Source organism: Schistocerca piceifrons, chromosome 4, assembly GCF_021461385.2.
Source record: "Schistocerca piceifrons isolate TAMUIC-IGC-003096 chromosome 4, iqSchPice1.1, whole genome shotgun sequence".
NCBI classification, from domain to species: domain Eukaryota; kingdom Metazoa; phylum Arthropoda; class Insecta; order Orthoptera; family Acrididae; genus Schistocerca; species Schistocerca piceifrons.
This window is the reverse complement of record NC_060141.1, coordinates 1,317,414-1,343,387: the sequence shown is the minus strand read 5'-3', so window position 1 is coordinate 1,343,387 and position 25,974 is coordinate 1,317,414. Positions and strand designations below refer to the sequence as shown.

At 52.1% G+C, this 25,974-nt stretch overlaps 18 non-coding genes and 1 pseudogene across 18 annotated transcripts; all 19 read right to left on the bottom strand.

The window, feature by feature from the left end:
- Positions 1–865: 865 nt before the first annotated feature.
- LOC124796576 lies at positions 866–984 on the bottom strand. The gene has a single exon (XR_007016785.1). It is a non-coding gene; the product is annotated as a 5S ribosomal RNA (ribosomal RNA).
- Positions 985–2,195: 1,211 nt separating this feature from the next.
- LOC124796564 lies at positions 2,196–2,314 on the bottom strand. The gene has a single exon (XR_007016783.1). It is a non-coding gene; the product is annotated as a 5S ribosomal RNA (ribosomal RNA).
- A 1,211-nt stretch (positions 2,315–3,525) lies between these two features.
- LOC124796552 lies at positions 3,526–3,644 on the bottom strand. Its single transcript, XR_007016781.1, has one exon. It is a non-coding gene; the product is annotated as a 5S ribosomal RNA (ribosomal RNA).
- Positions 3,645–4,858: 1,214 nt separating this feature from the next.
- Positions 4,859–4,978, bottom strand: LOC124796584. The gene has a single exon (XR_007016792.1). It is a non-coding gene; the product is annotated as a 5S ribosomal RNA (ribosomal RNA).
- A 1,218-nt stretch (positions 4,979–6,196) lies between these two features.
- On the bottom strand, positions 6,197–6,315 carry LOC124796589. Its single transcript, XR_007016797.1, has one exon. It is a non-coding gene; the product is annotated as a 5S ribosomal RNA (ribosomal RNA).
- A 1,217-nt stretch (positions 6,316–7,532) lies between these two features.
- On the bottom strand, positions 7,533–7,651 carry LOC124796602. The gene has a single exon (XR_007016809.1). It is a non-coding gene; the product is annotated as a 5S ribosomal RNA (ribosomal RNA).
- Positions 7,652–8,867: 1,216 nt separating this feature from the next.
- LOC124796541 lies at positions 8,868–8,986 on the bottom strand. Its single transcript, XR_007016780.1, has one exon. It is a non-coding gene; the product is annotated as a 5S ribosomal RNA (ribosomal RNA).
- Positions 8,987–10,211: 1,225 nt separating this feature from the next.
- On the bottom strand, positions 10,212–10,329 carry LOC124796595. Its single transcript, XR_007016803.1, has one exon. It is a non-coding gene; the product is annotated as a 5S ribosomal RNA (ribosomal RNA).
- Positions 10,330–11,548: 1,219 nt separating this feature from the next.
- On the bottom strand, positions 11,549–11,668 carry LOC124796598. The gene has a single exon (XR_007016806.1). It is a non-coding gene; the product is annotated as a 5S ribosomal RNA (ribosomal RNA).
- A 1,216-nt stretch (positions 11,669–12,884) lies between these two features.
- On the bottom strand, positions 12,885–13,005 carry LOC124796604. Its single transcript, XR_007016811.1, has one exon. It is a non-coding gene; the product is annotated as a 5S ribosomal RNA (ribosomal RNA).
- Positions 13,006–14,221: 1,216 nt separating this feature from the next.
- On the bottom strand, positions 14,222–14,341 carry LOC124796590. The gene has a single exon (XR_007016798.1). It is a non-coding gene; the product is annotated as a 5S ribosomal RNA (ribosomal RNA).
- Positions 14,342–15,555: 1,214 nt separating this feature from the next.
- On the bottom strand, positions 15,556–15,675 carry LOC124796597. Its single transcript, XR_007016805.1, has one exon. It is a non-coding gene; the product is annotated as a 5S ribosomal RNA (ribosomal RNA).
- A 1,214-nt stretch (positions 15,676–16,889) lies between these two features.
- On the bottom strand, positions 16,890–17,007 carry LOC124796601. The gene has a single exon (XR_007016808.1). It is a non-coding gene; the product is annotated as a 5S ribosomal RNA (ribosomal RNA).
- A 1,218-nt stretch (positions 17,008–18,225) lies between these two features.
- Positions 18,226–18,344, bottom strand: LOC124796528. The gene has a single exon (XR_007016778.1). It is a non-coding gene; the product is annotated as a 5S ribosomal RNA (ribosomal RNA).
- Positions 18,345–19,561: 1,217 nt separating this feature from the next.
- Positions 19,562–19,680, bottom strand: LOC124796516. Its single transcript, XR_007016777.1, has one exon. It is a non-coding gene; the product is annotated as a 5S ribosomal RNA (ribosomal RNA).
- A 1,221-nt stretch (positions 19,681–20,901) lies between these two features.
- Positions 20,902–21,020, bottom strand: LOC124796504. The gene has a single exon (XR_007016776.1). It is a non-coding gene; the product is annotated as a 5S ribosomal RNA (ribosomal RNA).
- Positions 21,021–22,240: 1,220 nt separating this feature from the next.
- LOC124796593 lies at positions 22,241–22,359 on the bottom strand. The gene has a single exon (XR_007016801.1). It is a non-coding gene; the product is annotated as a 5S ribosomal RNA (ribosomal RNA).
- Positions 22,360–23,579: 1,220 nt separating this feature from the next.
- Positions 23,580–23,697, bottom strand: LOC124796600. The gene has a single exon (XR_007016807.1). It is a non-coding gene; the product is annotated as a 5S ribosomal RNA (ribosomal RNA).
- Positions 23,698–24,913: 1,216 nt separating this feature from the next.
- Positions 24,914–25,036, bottom strand: LOC124796606 (annotated as a pseudogene).
- Between the last annotated feature and the right edge of the window lie 938 nt (positions 25,037–25,974).

Sequence of the window (25,974 nt, the reverse complement as noted above, 5' to 3'; positions counted from 1 at the left end):
TTTCTCACCTGGCTGACACACGCCGCGCTTCCAGATATTTGCGTAATTTGCGCGGTGCATTGGCGCCTGTCCCCCCTTCCGTCCCGACTTGTCCCGACTTTGCTCGACTGCCGCTCGCTGCCGCTCGGGTCGCGGTCCATATGACAGCACAAGCGCGAGAAACGTCTGCGGGAGGAGGCGAGACGACAAAAGAATAAATTTATGATTAGAAATCGAACTTGGAGCTGTACGCCGCTGCAGAACGATAGGCAGGCGCTACCGTATTTCGGAGCATACCGCCCGATTCGTACTGTTTTGTCGTTTTCAAAGACTTCCTGGCAAACTTGGTTGGCACATTCTCCTTCAAACTGAGTTAATTACTGCAGTTTCGTACCTTACGGCCGTTTAAAATGCTTGAGGAAGTCTCTTTGTCACAACAGAAAGGTGATATGGAAAAAGGCTGGCTGCCAGGAGTAGCGACTGAAAAGCGAAAAATGAAGACAGCCAGAGTTCCCAGGCGCTCACCCTTCCGAGTACTACTAACGTTGTTGCTTCACTTCGGTGATCGGACGAGAACGGAAGATTTTATTTCTTTTTTTTTTTTTTGTTTATTTACATTGTGGAATTTAGCACTGCTACAAAACAGTAGGCCCTGACTTATTTCAGAACTCATCTGTCGATTCGTAGTGTGTTGTTATTTTCAAGGAGTTCTAGCACACATCCTTCGCGCATTCTTGCTCAAACTGAGTTCATTACTGTAATTTCGTATCTTGCGTTTGATACAGTAGTTCAAAATGCTTGTGGAAGCATCTTTGTCAACACCTGAAAGTTAGTATGAAAAGAGGGCTGGCAGGTGCAGCGACGTAAAAATGAAAAAATGAGATAGAGCCAACAGCACCCGGTGTTCCCAGGCGGTCACCCATCCAAGTACTAACCGGGCCCGATGTTGCTTAACTTCGGTGATCGGACGAGAACCGGTGTATTCAACATGGTATGGCCGTTGGCGTCCTTATACTGTAGCCGCACCCCAGAAGAAGCATTCGCCTCTTCTCGCAACACACGCAATCGCTGCTTTCCGTGGCACATTTGACGCAAAGCTCGTCTTTCCACCTCGAAGGTGGCGCGGAGTGCGCGCTCGCCTCGGCGTCTCAGAGGCGACTGCCGAACGTAGGTGAGACACGCACAACACAGCTGCTCGGTGCACCGCCTGTCATTCGTTTGGTGCGTGTGGCCTCCGACACTCGCTGGCGACGCGCCTTGTTCCTGTTATCCGGCGCGGGGCTTGCGCGCGCGGTCGGGCGGCGGGCGGACTGCGCGGGGTGTGGCAGTGTCCTGCTGGACCGACGGAGGCTTTCTCACCTGGCTGACACACGCCGCGCTTCCAGATATTTGCGTAATTTGCGCGGTGCATTGGCGCCTGTCCCCCCTTCCGTCCCGACTTGTCCCGACTTTGCTCGACTGCCGCTCGCTGCCGCTCGGGTCGCGGTCCATATGACAGCACAAGCGCGAGAAACGTCTGCGGGAGGAGGCGAGACGACAAAAGAATAAATTTATGATTAGAAATCGAACTTGGAGCTGTACGCCGCTGCAGAACGATAGGCAGGCGCTACCGTATTTCGGAGCATACCGCCCGATTCGTACTGTTTTGTCGTTTTCAAAGACTTCCTGGCAAACTTGGTTGGCACATTCTCCTTCAAACTGAGTTAATTACTGCAGTTTCGTACCTTACGGCCGTTTAAAATGCTTGAGGAAGTCTCTTTGTCACAACAGAAAGGTGATATGGAAAAAGGCTGGCTGCCAGGAGTAGCGACTGAAAAGCGAAAAATGAAGACAGCCAGAGTTCCCAGGCGCTCACCCTTCCGAGTACTACTAACGTTGTTGCTTCACTTCGGTGATCGGACGAGAACGGAAGATTTTATTTCTTTTTTTTTTTTTTGTTTATTTACATTGTGGAATTTAGCACTGCTACAAAACAGTAGGCCCTGACTTATTTCAGAACTCATCTGTCGATTCGTAGTGTGTTGTTATTTTCAAGGAGTTCTAGCACACATCCTTCGCGCATTCTTGCTCAAACTGAGTTCATTACTGTAATTTCGTATCTTGCGTTTGATACAGTAGTTCAAAATGCTTGTGGAAGCATCTTTGTCAACACCTGAAAGTTAGTATGAAAAGAGGGCTGGCAGGTGCAGCGACGTAAAAATGAAAAAATGAGATAGAGCCAACAGCACCCGGTGTTCCCAGGCGGTCACCCATCCAAGTACTAACCGGGCCCGATGTTGCTTAACTTCGGTGATCGGACGAGAACCGGTGTATTCAACATGGTATGGCCGTTGGCGTCCTTATACTGTAGCCGCACCCCAGAAGAAGCATTCGCCTCTTCTCGCAACACACGCAATCGCTGCTTTCCGTGGCACATTTGACGCAAAGCTCGTCTTTCCACCTCGAAGGTGGCGCGGAGTGCGCGCTCGCCTCGGCGTCTCAGAGGCGACTGCCGAACGTAGGTGAGACACGCACAACACAGCTGCTCGGTGCACCGCCTGTCATTCGTTTGGTGCGTGTGGCCTCCGACACTCGCTGGCGACGCGCCTTGTTCCTGTTATCCGGCGCGGGGCTTGCGCGCGCGGTCGGGCGGCGGGCGGACTGCGCGGGGTGTGGCAGTGTCCTGCTGGACCGACGGAGGCTTTCTCACCTGGCTGACACACGCCGCGCTTCCAGATATTTGCGTAATTTGCGCGGTGCATTGGCGCCTGTCCCCCCTTCCGTCCCGACTTGTCCCGACTTTGCTCGACTGCCGCTCGCTGCCGCTCGGGTCGCGGTCCATATGACAGCACAAGCGCGAGAAACGTCTGCGGGAGGAGGCGAGACGACAAAAGAATAAATTTATGATTAGAAATCGAACTTGGAGCTGTACGCCGCTGCAGAACGATAGGCAGGCGCTACCGTATTTCGGAGCATACCGCCCGATTCGTACTGTTTTGTCGTTTTCAAAGACTTCCTGGCAAACTTGGTTGGCACATTCTCCTTCAAACTGAGTTAATTACTGCAGTTTCGTACCTTACGGCCGTTTAAAATGCTTGAGGAAGTCTCTTTGTCACAACAGAAAGGTGATATGGAAAAAGGCTGGCTGCCAGGAGTAGCGACTGAAAAGCGAAAAATGAAGACAGCCAGAGTTCCCAGGCGCTCACCCTTCCGAGTACTACTAACGTTGTTGCTTCACTTCGGTGATCGGACGAGAACGGAAGATTTTATTTCTTTTTTTTTTTTTTGTTTATTTACATTGTGGAATTTAGCACTGCTACAAAACAGTAGGCCCTGACTTATTTCAGAACTCATCTGTCGATTCGTAGTGTGTTGTTATTTTCAAGGAGTTCTAGCACACATCCTTCGCGCATTCTTGCTCAAACTGAGTTCATTACTGTAATTTCGTATCTTGCGTTTGATACAGTAGTTCAAAATGCTTGTGGAAGCATCTTTGTCAACACCTGAAAGTTAGTATGAAAAGAGGGCTGGCAGGTGCAGCGACGTAAAAATGAAAAAATGAGATAGAGCCAACAGCACCCGGTGTTCCCAGGCGGTCACCCATCCAAGTACTAACCGGGCCCGATGTTGCTTAACTTCGGTGATCGGACGAGAACCGGTGTATTCAACATGGTATGGCCGTTGGCGTCCTTATACTGTAGCCGCACCCCAGAAGAAGCATTCGCCTCTTCTCGCAACACACGCAATCGCTGCTTTCCGTGGCACATTTGACGCAAAGCTCGTCTTTCCACCTCGAAGGTGGCGCGGAGTGCGCGCTCGCCTCGGCGTCTCAGAGGCGACTGCCGAACGTAGGTGAGACACGCACAACACAGCTGCTCGGTGCACCGCCTGTCATTCGTTTGGTGCGTGTGGCCTCCGACACTCGCTGGCGCCTTGTTCCTGTTATCCGGCGCGGGGCTTGCGCGCGCGGTCGGCGGCGGGCGGACTGCGCGGGGTGTGGCAGTGTCCTGCTGGACCGACGGAGGCTTTCTCCACCTGGCTGACACACGCCGCGCTTCCAGATATTTGCGTAATTTGCGCGGTGCATTGGCGCCTGTCCCCCCCTTCCGTCCCGACTTGTCCCGACTTTGCTCGACTGCCGCTCCGCTGCCGCTCGGGTCGCGGTACCATATGACAGCACAAGCGCGAGAAACGTCTGCGGGAGGAGGCGAGAACGACAAAAGAATAAATTTATGATTAGAAATCGAACTTGGAGCTGTACGCCGCTGCAGAACGATAGGCAGGCGCTACCGTATTTCGGAGCATACCGCCCGATTCGTACTGTTTTGTCGTTTTCAAAGACTTCCTGGCAAACTTGGTTGGCACATTCTCCTTCAAACTGAGTTAATTACTGCAGTTTCGTACCTTACGGCCGTTTAAAATGCTTGAGGAAGATCTCTTTGTCACAACAGAAAGGTGATATGGGAAAAGGCTGGCTGCCAGGAGTAGCGACTGAAAAGCGAAAAATGAAGACAGCCAGAGTTCCAGGCGCTCACACCTTCCGAGTACTACTAACGTTGTTGCTTCACTTCGGTGATCGGACGAGAACGGAAGATTTTATTTCTTTTTTTTTTTTTTTTGTTTATTTACATTGTGGAATTTAGCACTGCTACAAAACAGTAGGCCCTGACTTATTTCAGAACTCATCTGTCGATTCGTAGTGTGTTGTTATTTTCAAGGAGTTCTAGCACACATCCTTCGCGCATTCTTGCTCAAACTGAGTTCATTACTGTAATTTCGTATCTTGCGTTTGATACAGTAGTTCAAAATGCTTGTGGAAGCATCTTTGTCAACACCTGAAAGTTAGTATGAAAAGAGGGCTGGCAAGGTGCAGCGACGTAAAAATGAAAAAATGAGATAGAGCCAACAGCACCCGGTGTTCCCAGGCGGTCACCCATCCAAGTACTAACCGGGCCCGATGTTGCTTAACTTCGGTGATCCGGACGAGAACCGGTGTATTCAACATGGTATGGCCGTTGGCGTCCTTATACTGTAGCCGCACCCCAGAAGAAGCATTCGCCTCTTCTCGCAACACACGCAATCGCTGCTTTCCGTGGCACATTTGACGCAAAGCTCGTCTTTCCACCTCGAAGGTGGCGCGGAGTGCGCGCTCGCCTCGGCGTCTCAGAGGCGACTGCCGAACGTAGGTGAGACACGCACAACACAGCTGCTCGGTGCACCGCCTGTCATTCGTTTGGTGCGTGTGGCCTCCGACACTCGCTGGCGACGCGCCTTGTTCCTGTTTATCCGGCGCGGGGCTTGCGCGCGCGGTCGGGCGGCGGGCGGACTGCGCGGGGTGTGGCAGTGTCCTGCTGGACCGACGGAGGCTTTCTCACCTGGCTGACACACGCCGCGCTTCCAGATATTTGCGTAATTTGCGCGGTGCATTGGCGCCTGTCCCCCCTTCCGTCCCGACTTGTCCTGACCTTTGCTCGAACTGCCGCTCGCTGCCGCTCGGGTCGCGGTGCCATATGACAGCACAAGCGCGAGAAACGTCTGCGGGAGGAGGCGAGGACGACAAAGAAATAAATTTATGATTAGAAATCGAACTTGGAGCTGTACGCCGCTGCAGAACGATAGGCAGGCGCTACCGTATTTCGGAGCATACCGCCCGATTCGTACTGTTTTGTCGTTTTCAAAGACTTCCTGGCAAACTTGGTTGGCACATTCTCCTTCAAACTGAGTTAATTACTGCAGTTTCGTACCTTACGGCCGTTTAAAATGCTTGAGGAAGTCTCTTTGTCACAACAGAAAGGTGATATGGAAAAAGGCTGGCTGCCAGGAGTAGCGACTGAAAAGCGAAAAATGAAGACAGCCAGAGTTCCCAGGCGCTCACCCTTCCGAGTACTACTAACGTTGTTGCTTCACTTCGGTGATCGGACGAGAACGGAAGATTTTATTTCTTTTTTTTTTTTTTGTTTATTTACATTGTGGAATTTAGCACTGCTACAAAACAGTAGGCCCTGACTTATTTCAGAACTCATCTGTCGATTCGTAGTGTGTTGGTTATTTTCAAGGAGTTCTAGCACACATCCTTCGCGCATTCTTGCTCAAACTGAGTTCATTACTGTAATTTCGTATCTTGCGTTTGATACAGTAGTTCAAAATGCTTGTGGAAGCATCTTTGTCAACACCTGAAAGTTAGTATGAAAAGAGGGCTGGCAGGTGCAGCGACGTAAAAATGAAAAAAATGAGATAGAGCCAACAGCACCCGGTGTTCCCAGGCGGTCACCCATCCAAGTACTAACCGGGCCCGATGTTGCTTAACTTCGGCGATCGGACGAGAACCGGTGTATTCAACATGGTATGGCCGTTGGCGTCCTTATACTGTAGGCCGCACCCCAGAAGAAGCATTCGCCTCTTCTCGCAACACACGCAATCGCTGCTTTCCGTGGCACATTTGACGGCAAAGCTCGTCTTTCCACCTCGAAGGTGGCGCGGAGTGCGCGCTCGCCTCGGCGTCTCAGAGGCGACTGCCGAACGTAGGTGAGACACGCACAACACAGCTGCTCGGTGCACCGCCTGTCATTCGTTTGGTGCGTGTGGCCTCCGACACTCGCTGGCGACGCGCCTTGTTCCTGTTATCCGGCGCGGGGCTTGCGCGCGCGGTCGGGCGGCGGGCGACTGCGCGGGGGTGTGGCAGTGTCCTGCTGGGACCGACGGAGGCTTTCTCACCTGGCTGACACACGCCGCGCTTCCAGATATTTGCGTAATTTGGCGCGGTGCATTGGCGCCTGTCCCCCCTTCCGTCCCGACTTGTCCTGACTTTGCTCGACTGCCGCTCGCTGCCGCTCGGGTCGCGGTCCATATGACAGCACAAGCGCGAGAAACGTCTGCGGGAGGAGGCGAGACGACAAAAGAATAAATTTATGATTAGAAATCGAACTTGGAGCTGTTACGCCGCTGCAGAACGATAGGCAGGCGCTACCGTATTTCGGAGCATACCGCCCGATTCGTACTGTTTTGTCGTTTTCAAAGACTTCCTGGCAAACTTGGTTTGGCACATTCTCCTTCAAACTGAGTTAATTACTGCAGTTTCGTACCTTACGGCCGTTTAAAATGCTTGAGGAAGTCTCTTTGTCACAACAGAAAGGTGATATGGAAAAAGGCTGGCTGCCCAGGAGTAGCGACTGAAAAGCGAAAAATGAAGACAGCCAGAGTTCCCAGGCGCTCACCCTTCCGAGTACTACTAACGTTGTTGCTTCACTTCGGTGATCGGACGAGAACGGAAGATTTTATTTCTTTTTTTTTTTTTGTTTATTTACATTGTGGAATTTAGCACTGCTACAAAACAGTAGGCCCTGACTTATTTCAGAACTCATCTGTCGATTCGTAGTGTGTTGTTATTTTCAAGGAGTTCTAGCACACATCCTTCGCGCATTCTTGCTCAAACTGAGTTCATTACTGTAATTTCGTATCTTGCGTTTGATACAGTAGTTCAAAATGCTTGTGGAAGCATCTTTGTCAACACCTGAAAGTTAGTATGAAAAGAGGGCTGGCAGGTGCAGCGACGTAAAAATGAAAAAATGAGATAGAGCCAACAGCACCCGGTGTTCCAGGCGGTCACCCATCCAAGTACTAACCGGGCCCGATGTTGCTTAACTTCGGTGATCGGACGAGAACCGGTGTATTCAACATGGTATGGGCCGTTGGCGTCCTTATACTGTAGCCGCACCCCAGAAGAAGCATTCGCCTCTTCTCGCAACACACGCAATCGCTGCTTTCCGTGGCACATTTGACGCAAAGCTCGTCTTTCCACCTCGAAGGTGGCGCGGAGTTGCGCGCTCGCCTCGGCGTCTCAGAGGCGACTGCCGAACGTAGGTGAGACACGCACAACACAGCTGCTCGGTGCACCGCCTGTCATTCGTTTGGTGCTTGTGGCCTCCGACACTCGCTGGCGACGCGCCTTGTTCCTGTTATCCGGCGCGGGGCTTGCGCGCGCGGTCGGGCGGCGGGCGGACTGCGCGGGGTGTGGCAGTGTCCCTGCTGGACCGACGGAGGCTTTCTCACCTGGCTGACACACGCCGCGCTTCCAGATATTTGCGTAATTTGCGCGGTGCATTGGCGCCTGTCCCCCCCTTCCGTCCCGACTTGTCCCGACTTTGCTCGACTGCCGCTCGCTGCCGCTCGGGTCGCGGTCCATATGACAGCACAAGCGCGAGAAAACGTCTGCGGGAGGAGGCGAGACGACAAAGAATAAATTTATGATTAGAAATCGAACTTGGAGCTGTACGCCGCTGCAGAACGATAGGCAGGCGCTACCGTATTTCGGAGCATACCGCCCGATTCGTACTGTTTTGTCGTTTTCAAAGACTTCCTGGCAAACTTGGTTGGCACATTCTCCTTCAAACTGAGTTAATTACTGCAGTTTCGTACCTTACGGGCCGTTTAAAATGCTTGAGGAAGTCTCTTTTGTCACAACAGAAAGGTGATATGGAAAAAGGCTGGCTGCCAGGAGTAGCGACTGAAAAGCGAAAATGAAGACAGCCAGAGTTCCCAGGCGCTCACCCTTCCGAGTACTACTAACGTTGTTGCTTCACTTCGGTGATCGGACGAGAACGGAAGATTTTATTTCTTTTTTTTTTTTTTGTTTATTTACATTGTGGAATTTAGCACTGCTACAAAAACGTAGGCCCTGACTTATTTCAGAACTCATCTGTCGATTCGTAGTGTGTTGTTATTTTCAAGGAGTTCTAGCACACATCCTTCGCGCATTCTTGCTCAAACTGAGTTCATTACTGTAATTTCGTATCTTGCGTTTGATACAGTAGTTCAAAATGCTTGTGGAAGCATCTTTGTCAACACCTGAAAGTTAGTATGAAAAGAGGGCTGGCAGGTGCAGCGACCGTAAAAATGAAAAAATGAGATAGAGCCAACAGCACCCGGTGTTCCCAGGCGGTCACCCATCCAAGTACTAACCGGGCCCGATGTTGCTTAACTTCGGTGATCGGACGAGAACCGGTGTATTCAACATGGTATGGCCGTTGGCGTCCTTATACTGGTAGCCGCACCCCAGAAGAAGCATTCGCCTCTTCTCGCAACACACGCAATCGCTGCTTTCCGTGGCACATTTGACGCAAAAAGCTCGTCTTTCCACCTCGAAGGTGGCGCGGAGTGCGCGCTCGCCTCGGCGTCTCAGAGGCGACTGCCGAACGTAGGTGAGACACGCACAACACAGCTGCTCGGTGCACCGCCTGTCATTCGTTTGGTGCGTGTGGCCTCCGACACTCGCTGGCGGACGCCGCCTTGTTCCTGTTATCCGGCGCGGGGCTTGCGCGCGCGGTCTCGGGCGGCGGGCGGACTGCGCGGGGTGTGGCAGTGGTCCTGCTGGACCGACGGAGGCTTTCTCACCTGGCTGACACACGCCGCGCTTCCAGATATTTGCGTAATTTGCGCGGTGCATTGGCGCCCTGTCCCCCCTTCCGTCCCGACTTGTCCTGACTTTGCTCGACTGCCGCTCGCTGCCGCTCGGGTCGCGGTCCATATGACAGCACAAGCGCGAGAAACGTCTGCGGGAGGGAGGGCGAGACGACAAAAGAATAAATTTATGATTAGAAATCGAACTTGGAGCTGTACGCCGCTGCAGAACGATAGGCAGGCGCTACCGTATTTCGGAGCATACCGCCCGATTCGTACTGTTTTGTCGTTTTCAAAGACTTCCTGGCAAACTTGGTTGGCACATTCTCCTTCAAACTGAGTTAATTACTGCAGTTTCGTACCTTACGGCCGTTTAAAAATGCTTGAGGAAGTCTCTTTGTCACAACAGAAAGGTGATATGGAAAAAGGCTGGCTGCCAGGAGTAGCGACTGAAAAGCGAAAAATGAAGACAGCCAGAGTTCCCAGGCGCTCACCCTTCCGAGTACTACTAACGTTGTTGCTTCACTTCGGTGATCGGACGAGAACGGAAGATTTTATTTCTTTTTTTTTTTTTTTGTTTATTTACATTGTGGAATTTAGCACTGCTACAAAACAGTAGGCCCCTGACTTATTTCAGAACTCATCTGTCGATTCGTAGTGTGTTGTTATTTTCAAGGAGTTCTAGCACACATCCTTCGCGCATTCTTGCTCAAACTGAGTTCATTACTGTAATTTCGTATCTTGCGTTTGATTACAGTAGTTCAAAATGCTTGTGGAAGCATCTTTGTCAACACCTGAAAGTTAGTATGAAAAGAGGGCTGGCAGGTGCAGCGACGTAAAATGAAAAAATGAGATAGAGCCAACAGCACCCGGTGTTCCCAGGCGGTCACCCATCCAAGTACTAACCGGGCCCGATGTTGCTTAACTTCGGTGATCGACGAGAACCGGTGTATTCAACATGGTATGGCCGTTGGCGTCCCTTATACTGTAGCCGCACCCCAGAAGAAGCATTCGCCTCTTCTCGCAACACACGCAATCGCTGCTTTCCGTGGCACATTTGACGCAAAGCTCGTCTTTCCACCTCGAAGGTGGCGCGGAGTGCGCGCATCGCCTCGGCGTCTCAGAGGCGACTGCCGAACGTAGGTGAGACACGCACAACACAGCTGCTCGGTGCACCGCCTGTCATTCGTTTGGTGCGTGTGGCCTCCGACACTCGCTGGCGACGCGCCTTGTTCCTGTTATCCGGCGCGGGGCTTGCGCGCGCGGGTCGGGCCGGCGGGCGGACTGCGCGGGGTGTGGCAGTGTCCTGCTGGACCGACGGAGGCTTTCTCACCTGGCTGACACCACGCCGCGCTTCCAGATATTTGCGTAATTTGCGCGGTGCATTGGCGCCTGTCCCCCCTTCCGTCCCGACTTGTCCTGACTTTGCTCGACTGCCGCTCGCTGCCGCTCGGGTCGCGGTCCATATGACAGCACAAGCGCGAGAAACGTCTGCGGGAGGAGGCGAGACGACAAAAGAATAAATTTATGATTAGAAATCGAACCTTGGAGCTGTACGCCGCTGCAGAACGATAGGCAGGCGCTACCGTATTTCGGAGCATACCGCCCGATTCGTACTGTTTTGTCGTTTTCAAAGACTTCCTGGCAAACTTGGTTGGCACATTCTCCTTCAAACTGAGTTAATTACTGCAGTTTCGTACCTTACGGCCGTTTAAAATGCTTGAGGAAGTCTCTTTGTCACAACAGAAAGGTGATATGGAAAAAGGCTGGCTGCCAGGAGTAGCGACTGAAAAGCGAAAAATGAAGACAGCCAGAGTTCCCAGGCGCTCACCCTTCCGAGTACTACTAACGTTGTTGCTTCACTTCGGTGATCGGACGAGAACGGAAGATTTTATTTTCTTTTTTTTTTTTTTTGTTTATTTACATTGTGGAATTTAGCACTGCTACAAAACAGTAGGCCCTGACTTATTTCAGAACTCATCTGTCGATTCGTAGTGTGTTGTATTTTCAAGGAGTTCTAGCACACATCCTTCGCGCATTCTTGCTCAAACTGAGTTCATTACTGTAATTTCGTATCTTGCGTTTGATACAGTAGTTCAAAATGCTTGTGGAAGCATCTTTGTCAACACCTGAAAGTTAGTATGAAAAGAGGGCTGGCAGGTGCAGCGACGTAAAAATGAAAAAATGAGATAGAGCCCAACAGCACCCGGTGTTCCCAGGCGGTCACCCATCCAAGTACTAACCGGGCCCCGATGTTGCTTAACTTCGGTGATCGGACGAGAACCGGTGTATTCAACATGGTATGGCCGTTGGCGTCCTTATACTGTAGCCGCACCCCAGAAGAAGCATTCGCCTCTTCTCGCAACACACGCAATCGCTGCTTTCCGTGGCACATTTGACGCAAAGCTCGTCTTTCCACCTCGAAGGTGGCGCGGAGTGCGCGCTCGCCTCGGCGTCTCAGAGGCGACTGCCGAACGTAGGTGAGACACGCACAACACAGCTGCTCGGTGCACCGCCCTGTCATTCGTTTGGTGCGTGTGGCCTCCGACACTCGCTGGCGACGCGCCTTGTTCCTGTTATCCGGCGCGGGGCTTGCGCGCGCGGTCGGGGCGGCGGGCGGACTGCGCGGGGTGTGGCAGTGTCCTGCTGGACCGACGGAGGCTTTCTCACCTGGCTGACACACGCCGCGCTTCCAGATATTTGCGTAATTTGCGCGGTGCATTGGCGCCTGTCCCCCCTTCCGTCCCGACTTGTCCCGACTTTGCTCGACTGCCGCTCGCTGCCGCTCGGGTCGCGGTCCATATGACAGCACAAGCGCGAGAAACGTCTGCGGGAGGAGGCGAGACGACAAAAGAATAAATTTATGATTAGAAATCGAACTTGGAGCTGTACGCCGCTGCAGAACGATAGGCAGGCGCTACCGTATTTCGGAGCATACCGCCCGATTCGTACTGTTTTGTCGTTTTCAAAGACTTCCTGGCAAACTTGGTTGGCACATTCTCCTTCAAACTGAGTTAATTACTGCAGTTTCGTACCTTACGGCCGTTTAAAAATGCTTGAGGAAGTCTCTTTGTCACAACAGGAAAGGTGATATGGAAAAAGGCTGGCTGCCAGGAGTAGCGACTGAAAAGCGAAAAATGAAGACAGCCAGAGTTCCCAGGCGCTCACCCTTCCGAGTACTACTAACGTTGTTGCTTCACTTCGGTGATCGGACGAGAACGGAAGATTTTATTTCTTTTTTTTTTTTTTGTTTATTTACATTGTGGAATTTAGCACTGCTACAAAACAGTAGGCCCTGACTTATTTCAGAACTCATCTGTCGATTCGTAGTGTGTTGTTATTTTCAAGGGAGTTCTAGCACACATCCTTCGCGCATTCTTGCTCAAACTGAGTTCATTACTGTAATTTCGTATCTTGCGTTTGATACAGTAGTTCAAAATGCTTGTGGAAGCATCTTTGTCAACACCTGAAAGTTAGTATGAAAAGAGGGCTGGCAGGTGCAGCGACGTAAAAATGAAAAAATGAGATAGAGCCAACAGCACCCGGTGTTCCCAGGGCGGTCACCCATCCAAGTACTAACCGGGCCCGATGTTGCTTAACTTCGGCGATCGGACGAGAACCGGTGTATTCAACATGGTATGGGCCGTTGGCGTCCTTATACTGTAGCCGCACCCCAGAAAGAAGCATTCGCCTCTTCTCGCAACACACGCAATCGCTGCTTTCCGTGGCACATTTGGACGCAAAGCTCGTCTTTCCCACCTCGAAGGTGGCGCGGAGTGCGCGCTCGCCTCGGCGTCTCAGAGGCGACTGCCGAACGTAGGTGAGACACGCACAACACAGCTGCTCGGTGCACCGCCTGTCATTCGTTTGGTGCGTGTGGGCCTCCGACACTCGCTGGCGACGCGCCTTGTTCCTGTTATCCGGCGCGGGGCTTGCGCGCGCGGTCGGGCGGCGGGCGGACTGCGCGGGGTGTGGCAGTGTCCTGCTGGACCGACGGAGGCTTTCTCACCTGGCTGACACACGCCGCGCTTCCAGATATTTGCGTAATTTGCGCGGTGCATTGGCGCCTGTCCCCCCTTCCGTCCCGACTTGTCCTGACTTTGCTCGACTGCCGCTCGCTGCCGGCTCGGGTCGCGGTCCATATGACAGCACAAGCGCGAGAAACGTCTGCGGGAGGCGAGACGACAAAAGAATAAATTTATGATTAGAAATCGAACTTGGAGCTGTACGCCGCTGCAGAACGATAGGCAGGCGCTACCGTATTTCGGAGCATACCGCCCGATTCGTACTGTTTTGTCGTTTTCAAAGACTTCCTGGCAAACTTGGTTGGCACATTCTCCTTCAAACTGAGTTAATTACTGCAGTTTCGTACCTTACGGCCGTTTAAAATGCTTGAGGAAGTCTCTTTGTCACAACAGAAAGGTGATATGGAAAAAGGCTGGCTGCCAGGAGTAGCGACTGAAAAGCGAAAAAATGAAGACAGCCAGAGTTCCCAGGCGCTCACCCTTCCGAGTACTACTAACGTTGTTGCTTCACTTCGGTGATCGGACGAGAACGAAGGATTTTATTTCTTTTTTTTTTTTTTTGTTTATTTACATTGTGGAATTTAGCACTGCTACAAAACAGTAGGCCCTGACTTATTTCAGAACTCATCTGTCGATTCGTAGTGTGTTGTTATTTTCAAGGAGTTCTAGCACACATCCTTCGCGCATTCTTGCTCAAACTGAGTTCATTACTGTAATTTTCGTATCTTGCGTTTGATACAGTAGTTCAAAATGCTTGTGGAAGCATCTTTGTCAACACCTGAAAGTTAGTATGAAAAGAGGGCTGGCAGGTGCAGCGACGTAAAAATGAAAAAATGAGATAGAGCCAACAGCACCCCGGTGTTCCCAGGCGGTCACCCATCCAAGTACTAACCGGGCCCGATGTTGCTTAACTTCGGTGATCGGACGAGAACCGGTGTATTCAACATGGTATGGCCGTTGGCGTCCTTATACTGTAGCCGCACCCCAGAAGAAGCATTCGCCTCTTCTCGCAACACACGCAATCGCTGCTTTCCGTGGCACATTTGACGCCAAAGCTCGTCTTTCCACCTCGAAGGTGGCGCGGAGTGCGCGCTCGCCTCGGCGTCTCAGAGGCGACTGCCGAACGTAGGTGAGACACGCACAACACAGCTGCTCGGTGCACCGCCTGTCATTCGTTTGGTGCGTGTGGCCTCCGACACTCGCTGGCGACGCGCCTTGTTCCTGTTATCCGGCGCGGGGCTTGCGCGCGCGGTCGGGCGGCGGGGCGGACTGCGCGGGGTGTGGCAGTGTCCTGCTGGACCGACGGAGGCTTTCTCACCTGGCTGACACACGCCGCGCTTCCAGATATTTGCGTAATTTGCGCGGTGCATTGGCGCCTGTCCCCCCTTCCGTCCCGACTTGTCCCGACTTTGCTCGACTGCCGCTCGCTGCCGCTCGGGTCGCGGTCCATATGACAGCACAAGCGCGAGAAACGTCTGCGGGAGGAGGCGAGACGACAAAAGAATAAATTTATGATTAGAAATCGAACTTGGAGCTGTACGCCGCTGCAGAACGATAGGCAGGCGCTACCGTATTTCGGAGCATACCGCCCGATTCGTACTGTTTTGTCGTTTTCAAAGACTTCCTGGCAAACTTGGTTGGCACATTCTCCTTCAAACTGAGTTAATTACTGCAGTTTCGTACCTTACGGCCGTTTAAAATGCTTGAGGAAGTCTCTTTGTCACAACAGAAAGGTGATATGGAAAAAGGCTGGCTGCCAGGAGTAGCGACTGAAAAGCGAAAAATGAAGACAGCCAGAGTTCCCAGGCGCTCACCCTTCCGAGTACTACTAACGTTGTTGCTTCACTTCGGTGATCGGACGAGAACGGAAGATTTTATTTCTTTTTTTTTTTTTTGTTTATTTACATTGTGGAATTTAGCACTGCTACAAAACAGTAGGCCCTGACTTATTTCAGAACTCATCTGTCGATTCGTAGTGTGTTGTTATTTTCAAGGAGTTCTAGCACACATCCTTCGCGCATTTCTTGCTCAAACTGAGTTCATTACTGTAATTTCGTATCTTGCGTTTGATACAGTAGTTCAAAATGCTTGTGGAAGCATCTTTGTCAACACCTGAAAGTTAGTATGAAAAGAGGGCTGGCAGGTGCAGCGACGTAAAAATGAAAAAATGAGATAGAGCCAACAGCACCCGGTGTTCCCAGTGCGGTCACCCATCCAAGTACTAACCGGGCCCGATGTTGCTTAACTTCGGTGATCGGACGAGAACCGGTGTATTCAACATGGTATGGCCGTTGGCGTCCTTATACTGTAGCCGCACCCCCCAGAAGAAGCATTCGCCTCTTCCTCGCAACACACGCAATCGCTGCTTTCCGTGGCACATTTGACGCAAAGCTCGTCTTTCCACCTCGAAGGTGGCGCGGAGTGGCGCGCTCGCCTCGGCGTCTCAGAGGCGACTGCCGAACGTAGGTGAGACACGCACAACACAGCTGCTCGGTGCACCGCCTGTCATTCGTTTGGTGCGTGTGGCCTCCGACACTCGCTGGCGACGCGCCTTGTTCCTGTTATCCGGCGCGGGGCTTGCGCGCGGCGGTCGGGCGGCGGGCGGACTGCGCGGGGTGTGGCAGTGTCCTGCTGGACCGACGGAGGCTTTCTCACCTGGCTGACACACGCCGCGCTTCCAGATATTTGCGTAATTTGCGCGGTGCATTGGCGCCTGTCCCCCCTTCCGTCCCGACTTGTCCCGACTTTGCTCGACTGCCGCTCGCTGCCGCTCGGGTCGCGGTCCATATGACAGCACAAGCGCGAGAAACGTCTGCGGGAGGAGGCGAGACGACAAAAGAATAAATTTATGATTAGAAATCGAACTTGGAGCTGTACGCCGCTGCAGAACGATAGGCAGGCGCTACCGTATTTCGGAGCATACCGCCCGATCTACGTGTTTTGTCGTTTTCAAAGACTTCCTGGCAAACTTGGTTGGCACATTCTCCTTCAAACTGAGTTAATTACTGCAGTTTCGTACCTTACGGCCGTTTAAAATGCTTGAGGAAGTCTCTTTGTCACAACAGAAAGGTGATATGGAAAAAGGCTGGCTGCCAGGAGTAGCGACTGAAAAGCGAAAAATGAAGACAGCCAGAGTTCCCAGGCGCTCACCCTTCCGAGTACTACTAACGTTGTTGCTTCACTTCGGTGATCGGACGAGAACGGAAGATTTTATTTCTTTTTTTTTTTTTGTTTATTTACATTGTGGAATTTAGCACTGCTACAAAACAGTAGGCCCTGACTTATTTCAGAACTCATCTGTCGATTCGTAGTGTGTTGTTATTTTCAAGGAGTTCTAGCACACATCCTTCGCGCATTCTTGCTCAAACTGAGTTCATTACTGTAATTTCGTATCTTGCGTTTGATACAGTAGTTCAAAATGCTTGTGGAAGCATCTTTGTCAACACCTGAAAGTTAGTATGAAAAGAGGGCTGGCAGGTGCAGCGACGTAAAAATGAAAAAATGAGATAGAGCCAACAGCACCCGGTGTTCCCAGGCGGTCACCCATCCAAGTACTAACCGGGCCCGATGTTGCTTAACTTCGGTGATCGGACGAGAACCGGTGTATTCAACATGTATGGCCGTTGGCGTCCTTATACTGTAGCCGCACCCCAGAAGAAGCATTCGCCTCTTCTCGCAACACACGCAATCGCTGCTTTCCCGTGGCACATTTGACGCAAAGCTCGTCTTTCCACCTCGAAGGTGGCGCGGAGTGCGCGCTCGCCTCGGCGTCTCAGAGGCGACTGCCGAACGTAGGTGAGACACGCACAACACAGCTGCTCGGTGCACCGCCTGTCATTCGTTTGGTGCGTGTGGCCTCCGACACTCGCTGGCGACGCGCCTTGTTCCTGTTATCCGGCGCGGGGGCTTGCGCGCGCGGTCGGGCGGCGGGCGGACTGCGCGGGGTGTGGCAGTGTCCTGCTGGACCGACGGAGGCTTTCTCACCCTGGCTGACACACGCCGCGCTTCCAGATATTTGCGTAATTTGCGCGGTGCATTGGCGCCTGTCCCCCCTTCCGTCCCCGACTTGTCCCGACTTTGCTCGACTGCCGCTCGCTGCCGCTCGGGTCGCGGTCCATATGACAGCACAAGCGCGAGAAACCGTCTGCGGGAGGAGGCGAGACGACAAAAGAATAAATTTATGATTAGAAATCGAACTTGGAGCTGTACGCCGCTGCAGAACGATAGGCAGGCGCTACCGTATTTCGGAGCATACCGCCCGATTCGTACTGTTTTGTCGTTTTCAAAGACTTCCTGGCAAACTTGGTTGGCACATTCTCCTTCAAAACTGAGTTAATTACTGCAGTTTCGTACCTTACGGCCGTTTAAAATGCTTGAGGAAGTCTCTTTGTCACAACAGAAAGGTGATATGGAAAAAGGCTGGCTGCCAGGAGTAGCGACTGAAAAGCGAAAATGAAGACAGCCAGAGTTCCCAGGCGCTCACCCTTCCGAGTACTACTAACGTTGTTGCTTCACTTCGGTGATCGGACGAGAACGGAAGATTTTATTTCTTTTTTTTTTTTTTTGTTTATTTACATTGTGGAATTTAGCACTGCTACAAAACAGTAGGCCCTGACTTATTTCAGAACTCATCTGTCGATTCGTAGTGTGTTGTTATTTTCAAGGAGTTCTAGCACACATCCTTCGCGCATTCTTGCTCAAACTGAGTTCATTACTGTAATTTCGTATCTTGCGTTTGATACAGTAGTTCAAAATGCTTGTGGAAGCATCTTTGGTCAACACCTGAAAGTTAGTATGAAAAGAGGGCTGGCAGGTGCAGCGACGTAAAAATGAAAAAATGAGATAGAGCCAACAGCACCCGGTGTTCCCAGGCGGTCACCCATCCAAGTACTAACCGGGCCCGATGTTGCTTAACTTCGGTGATCGGACGAGAACCGGTGTATTCAACATGGTATGGCCGTTGGCGTCCTTATACTGTAGCCGCACCCCAGAAGAAGCATTCAGCCTCTTCTCGCAACACACGCAATCGCTGCTTTCCGTGGCACATTTGACGCAAAGCTCGTCTTTCCACCTCGAAGGTGGCGCGGAGTGCGCGCTCGCCTCGGCGTCTCAGAGGCGACTGCCGAACGTAGGTGAGACACGCACAACACAGCTGCTCGGTGCACCGCCTGTCATTCGTTTGGTGCGTGTGGCCTCCGGACACTCGCTGGCGACGCGCCTTGTTCCTGTTATCCGGCGCGGGGCTTGCGCGCGCGGTCGGGCGGCGGGCGGACTGCGCGGGGTGTGGCAGTGTCCTGCTGGACCGACGGAGGCTTTCTCACCTGGCTGACACACGCCGCGCTTCCAGATATTTGCGTAATTTGCGCGGTGCATTGGCGCCTGTCCCCCCTTCCGTCCCGACTTGTCCCGACTTTGCTCGACTGCCGCTCGCTGCCGCTCGGTCGCGGTCCATATGACAGCACAAGCGCGAGAAACGTCTGCGGGAGGAGGCGAGACGACAAAAGAATAAATTTATGATTAGAAATCGAACTTGGAGCTGTACGCCGCTGCAGAACGATAGGCAGGCGCTACCGTATTTCGGAGCATACCGCCCGATTCGTACTGTTTTGTCGTTTTCAAAGACTTCCTGGCAAACTTGGTTGGCACATTCTCCTTCAAACTGAGTTAATTACTGCAGTTTCGTACCTTACGGCCGTTTAAAATGCTTGAGGAAGTCTCTTTGTCACAACAGAAAGGTGATATGGAAAAAGGCTGGCTGCCAGGAGTAGCGACTGAAAAGCGAAAAATGAAGACAGCCAGAGTTCCCAGGCGCTCACCCCTTCCGAGGTACTACTAACGTTGTTGCTTCACTTCGGTGATCGGACGAGAACGGAAGATTTTATTTCTTTTTTTTTTTTTTGTTTATTTACATTGTGGAATTTAGCACTGCTACAAAACAGTAGGCCCTGACTTATTTCAGAACTCATCTGTCGATTCGTAGTGTGTTGTTATTTTCAAGGAGTTCTAGCACACATCCTTCGCGCATTCTTGCTCAAACTGAGTTCATTACTGTAATTTTCGTATCTTGCGTTTGATAACAGTAGTTCAAAATGCTTGTGGAAGCATCTTTGTCAACACCTGAAAGTTAGTATGAAAAGAGGGCTGGCAGGTGCAGCGACGTAAAAATGAAAAAAATGAGATAGAGCCAACAGCACCCGGTGTTCCCAGGCGGTCACCCATCCAAGTACTAACCGGGCCCGATGTTGCTTAACTTCGGTGATCGGACGAGAACCGGTGTATTCAACATGGTATGGCCGTTGGCGTCCTTATACTGTAGCCGCACCCCAGAAGAAGCATTCGCCTCTTCTCGCAACACACGCAATCGCTGCTTTCCGTGGCACATTTGACGCAAAGCTCGTCTTTCCACCTCGAAGGTGGCGCGGAGTGCGCGCTCGCCTCGCGTCCTCAGAGGCGACTGCCGAACGTAGGTGAGACACGCACAAACACAGCTGCTCGGTGCACCGCCTGTCATTCGTTTGGTGCGTGTGCCTCCGACACTCGCTGGCGACGCGCCTTGTTCCTGTTATCCGGCGCGGGGCTTGCGCGCGCGGTCGGGCGGCGGGCGGACTGCGCGGGGTGTGGCAGTGTCCTGCTGGACCGACGGAGGCTTTCTCACCTGGCTGACACACGCCGCGCTTCCAGATATTTGCGTAATTTGCGCGGTGCATTGGCGCCTGTCCCCCCTTCCCGTCCCGACTTGTCCCGACTTTGCTCGACTGCCGCTCGCTGCCGCTCGGGTCGCGGTCCATATGACAGCACAAGCGCGAGAAACGTCTGCGGGAGGAGGCGAGACGACAAAAGAATAAATTTATGATTAGAAATCGAACTTGGAGCTGTACGCCGCTGCAGAACGATAGGCAGGCGCTACCGTATTTCGGAGCATACCGGCCCGATTCGTACTGTTTTGTCGTTTTCAAAGACTTCCTGGCAAACTTGGTTGGCACATTCTCCCTTCAAACTGAGTTAATTACTGCAGTTTCGTACCTTACGGCCCGTTTAAAATGCTTGAGGAAGTCTCTTTGTCACAACAGAAAGGTGATATGGAAAAAGGCTGGCTGCCAGGAGTAGGCGACTGAAAAGCGAAAAATGAAGACAGCCAGAGTTCCCAGAGCGCTCACTCCTTCCGAGTACTACTAACGTTGTTGCTTCACTTCGGTGATCGGACGAGAACGGAAGATTTTATTTCTTTTTTTTTTTTTTTGTTTATTTACATTGTGGAATTTAGCACTGCTACAAAACAGTAGGCCCTGACTTATTTCAGAACTCATCTGTCGATTCGTAGTGTGTTGTTATTTTCAAGGAGTTCTAGCACACATCCTTCGCGCATTCTTGCTCAAACTGAGTTCATTACTGTAATTTCGTATCTTGCGTTTGATACAGTAGTTCAAAATGCTTGTGGAAGCATCTTTGTCAACACCCTGAAAGTTAGTATGAAAAGAGGGGCTGGCAGGTGCAGCGACGTAAAAATGAAAAAATGAGATAGAGCCAACAGCACCCGGTGTTCCCAGGCGGTCACCCATCCAAGTACTAACCGGGCCCGATGTTGCTTAACTTCGGTGATCGGACGAGAACCGGTGTATTCAACATGGTATGGCCGTTGGCGTCCTTATACTGTAGCCGCACCCCAGAAGAAGCATTCGCCTCTTCTCGCAACACACGCAATCGCTGCTTTCCGTGGCACATTTGACGCAAAGCTCGTCTTTCCACCTCGAAGGTGGCGCGGAGTGCGCGCTCGCCTCGGCGTCTCAGAGGCGACTGCCGAACGTAGGTGAGACACGCACAACACAGCTGCTCGGTGCACCCGCCTGTTCATTCGTTTGGTGCGTGTGGCCTCCGACACTCGCTGGCGACGCGCCTTGTTCCTGTTATCCGGCGCGGGGCTTGCGCGCGCGGTCGGGCGGCGGGCGGACTGCGCGGGGTGTGGCAGTGTCCCTGCTGGACCGACGGAGGCTTTCTCACCTGGCTGACACACGCCGCGCTTCCAGATATTTGCGTAATTTGCGCGGTGCATTGGCGCCTGTCCCCCCTTCCGTCCCGACTTTGTCCCGACTTTGCTCGACTTGCCGCTCGCTGCCCGCTCGGGTCGCGGTCCATATGACAGCACAAGCGCGAGAAACGTCTGCGGGAGGAGGCGAGACGACAAAAGAATAAATTTATGATTAGAAATCGAACTTGGAGCTGTACGCCGCTGCAGAACGATAGGCAGGCGCTACCGTATTTCGGAGCATACCGCCCGATTCGTACTGTTTTTGTCGTTTTCAAAGACTTCCTGGCAAACTTGGTTGGCACATTCTCCTTCAAACTGAGTTAATTACTGCAGTATCGTACCTTACGGCCGTTTAAAATGCTTGAGGAAGTCTCTTTGTCACAACAGAAAGGTGGATATGGAAAAAGGCTGGCTGCCAGGAGTAGCGACTGAAAAGCGAAAAATGAAGACAGCCAGAGTTCCCAGGCGCTCACCCTTCCGAGTACTACTAACGTTGTTGCTTCACTTCGGTGATCGGACGAGAACGGAAGATTTTATTTCTTTTTTTTTTTTTTGTTTATTTACATTGTGGAATTTAGCACTGCTACAAAACAGTAGGCCCTGACTTATTTCAGAACTCATCTGTCGATTCGTAGTGTGTTGTTATTTTCAAGGAGTTCTAGCACACATCCTTCGCGCATTCTTGCTCAAACTGAGTTCATTACTGTAATTTCGTATCTTGCGTTTGATACAGTAGTTCAAAAATGCTTGTGGAAGCATCTTTGTCAACACCTGAAAGTTAGTATGAAAAGAGGGCTGGCAGGTGCAGCGACGTAAAAATGAAAAAATGAGATAGAGCCAACAGCACCCGGTGTTCCCAGGCGGTCACCCATCCAAGTACTAACCGGGCCCGATGTTGCTTAACTTCGGTGATCGGACGAGAACCGGTGTATTCAACATGGTATGGCCGTTGGGCGTCCTTATACTGTAGCCGCACCCCAGAAGAAGCATTCGCCTCTTCTCGCAACACACGCAATCGCTGCTTTCCGTGGCACATTTGACGCAAAGCTCGTCTTTCCACCTCGAAGGTGGCGCGGAGTGCGCGCTCGCCTCGGCGTCTCAGAGGCGACTGCCGAACGTAGGTGAGACACGCACAACACAGCTGCTCGGTGCAACCGCCTGTCATTCGTTTGGTGCGTGTGGGCCTCCGACACTCGCTGGCGACGCGCCTTGTTCCTGTTATCCGGCGCGGGGCTTGCGCGCGCGGTCGGGCGGCGGGCGGACTGCGCGGGGTGTGGCAGTGTCCTGCTGGACCGAACGGAGGGCTTTCTCACCTGGCTGACCACACGCCGCGCTTCCAGATATTTGCGTAATTTGCGCGGTGCATTGGCGCCTGTCCCCCCTTCCGTCCCGACTTGTCCCGACTTTGCTCGACTGCCGCTCGCTGCCGCTCGGGTCGCGGTCCATATGACAGCACAAGCGCGAGAAACGTCTGCGGGAGGAGGCGAGACGACAAAAGAATAAATTTATGATTAGAAATCGAACTTGGAGCTGTACGCCGCTGCAGAACGATAGGCAGGCGCTACCGTATTTCGGAGCATACCGCCCGATTCGTACTGTTTTGTCGTTTTCAAAGACTTCCTGGCAAACTTGGTTGGCACATTCTCCTTCAAACTGAGTTAATTACTGCAGTTTCGTACCTTACGGCCGTTTAAAATGCTTGAGGAAGTCTCTTTGTCACAACAGAAAGGTGATATGGAAAAAGGCTGGCTGCCAGGAGTAGCGACTGAAAAGCGAAAAATGAAGACAGCCAGAGTTCCCAGGCGCTCACCCTTCCGAGTACTACTAACGTTGTTGCTTCACTTCGGTGATCGGACGCGAGAACGGAAGATTTTATTTCTTTTTTTTTTTTTTGTTTATTTACATTGTGGAATTTAGCACCTGCTACAAAACAGTAGGCCCTGACTTATTTCAGAACTCATCTGTCGATTCGTAGTGTGTTGTTATTTTCAAGGAGTTCTAGCACACATCCTTCGCGCATTCTTGCTCAAACTGAGTTCATTACTGTAATTTCGTATCTTGCGTTTGATACAGTAGTTCAAAATGCTTGTGGAAGCATCTTTGTCAACACCTGAAAGTTAGTATGAAAAGAGGGCTGGCAGGTGCAGCGACGTAAAAATGAAAAAATGAGATAGAGCCAACAGCACCCGGTGTTCCCAGGCGGTCACCCATCCAAGTACTAACCGGGCCCGATGTTGCTTAACTTCGGTGATCGGACGAGAACCGGTGTATTCAACATGGTATGCCGTTGGCGTCCTTATACTGTAGCCGCACCCCAGAAGAAGCATTCGCCTCTTCTCGCAACACACGCAATCGCTGCTTTCCGTGGCACATTTGACGCAAAGCTCGTCTTTCCACCTCGAAGGTGGCGCGGAGTGCGCGCTCGCCTCGGCGTCTCAGAGGCGACTGCCGAACGTAGGTGAGACACGCACAACACAGCTGCTCGGTGCACCGCCTGTCATTCGTTTGGTGCGTGTGGCCTCCGACACTCGCTGGCGACGCGCCTTGTTCCTGTTATCCGGCGCGGGGCTTGCGCGCGCGGTCGGCGGCGGGGCCGGACTGCGCGGGGTGTGGCAGTGTCCTGCTGGACCGACGGAGGCTTTCTCACCTGGCTGACACCACGCCGCGCTTCCAGATATTTGCGTAATTTGCGCGGTGCATTGGCGCCTGTCCCCCCTTCCGTCCCCGACTTGTCCCGACTTTGCTCGACTGCCGCTCGCTGCCGCTCGGGTCGCGGTCCATATGACAGCACAAGCGCGAGAAACGTCTGCGGGAGGAGGCGAGACGACAAAAGAATAAATTTATGATTAGAAATCGAACTTGGAGCTGTACGCCGCTGCAGAACGATAGGCAGGCGCTACCGTATTTCGGGAGCATAACCGCCCGATTCGTACTGTTTTGGTCGTTTTCAAAGACTTCCTGGCAAACTTGGTTGGCACATTCTCCTTCAAACTGAGTTAATTACTGCAGTTTCGTACCTTACGGCCGTTTAAAATGCTTGAGGAAGTCTCTTTGTCACAACAGAAAGGTGATATGGAAAAAGGCTGGCTGCCAGGAGTAGCGACTGAAAAGCGAAAAATGAGACAGCCAGAGTTCCCAGGCGCTCACCCTTCCGAGTACTACTAACGTTGTTGCTTCACTTCGGTGATCGGACGAGAACGGAAGATTTTATTTCTTTTTTTTTTTTTTTGTTATTTACATTGTGGAATTTAGCACTGCTACAAAACAGTAGGCCCTGACTTATTTCAGAACTCATCTGTCGATTCGTAGTGTGTTGTTATTTTCAAGGAGTTCTAGCACACATCCTTCGCGCATTCTTGCTCAAACTGAGTTCATTACTGTAATTTCGTATCTTGCGTTTGATACAGTAGTTCAAAATGCTTGTGGAAGCATCTTTGTCAACACCTGAAAGTTAGTATGAAAAGAGGGCTGGCAGGTGCAGCGACGTAAAAATGAAAAAATGAGATAGAGCCAACAGCACCCGGTGTTCCCAGGCGGGTCACCCATCCAAGTACTAAACCGGGCCCGATGTTGCTTAACTTCGGCGATCGGACGAGAAACCGGTGTATTCAACATGGTATGGGCCGTTGGCGTCCTTATACTGTAGCCGCACCCCAGAAGAAGCATTCGCCTCTTCTCGCAACACACGCAATCGCTGCTTTCCGTGGCACATTTGACGCAAAGCTCGTCTTTCCACCTCGAAGGTGGCGCGGAGTGCGCGCTCGCCTCGGCGTCTCAGAGGCGACTGCCGAACGTAGGTGAGACACGCACAACACAGCTGCTCGGTGCACCGCCTGTCATTCGTTTGGTGCGTGTGGCCTCCGACACTCGCTGGCGACGCGCCTTGTTCCTGTTATCCGGCGCGGGGCTTGCGCGCGCGGTCGGGCGGCGGGCGGACTGCGCGGGGTGTGGCAGTGTCCTGCTGGACCGACGGAGGCTTTCTCACCTGGCTGACACACGCCGCGCTTCCAGATATTTGCGTAATTTGCGCGGTGGCATTGGCGCCTGTCCCCCCTTCCGTCCCGACTTGTCCCGACTTGTCCCGACTGCCGCTCGCTGCCGCTCGGGTCGCGGTCCATATGACAGCACAAGCGCGAGAAACGTCTGCGGGAGGAGGCGAGACGACAAAAGAATAAATTTATGATTAGAAATCGAACTTGGAGCTGTACGCCGCTGCAGAACGATAGGCAGGCGCTACCGTTATTTCGGAGCATACCGCCCGATTCGTACTGTTTTGTCGTTTTCAAAGACTTCCTGGCAAACTTGGTTGGCACATTCTCCTTCAAACTGAGTTAATTACTGCAGTTTCGTACCTTACGGCCGTTTAAAATGCTTGAGGAAGTCTCTTTGTCACAACAGAAAGGTGATATGGAAAAAGGCTGGCTGCCAGGAGTAGCGACTGAAAAGCGAAAAATGAAGACAGCCAGAGTTCCCAGGCGCTCACCCTTCCGAGTACTACTAACGTTGTTGCTTCACTTCGGTGATCGGACGAGAACGGAAGATTTTATTTTCTTTTTTTTTTTTTTGTTT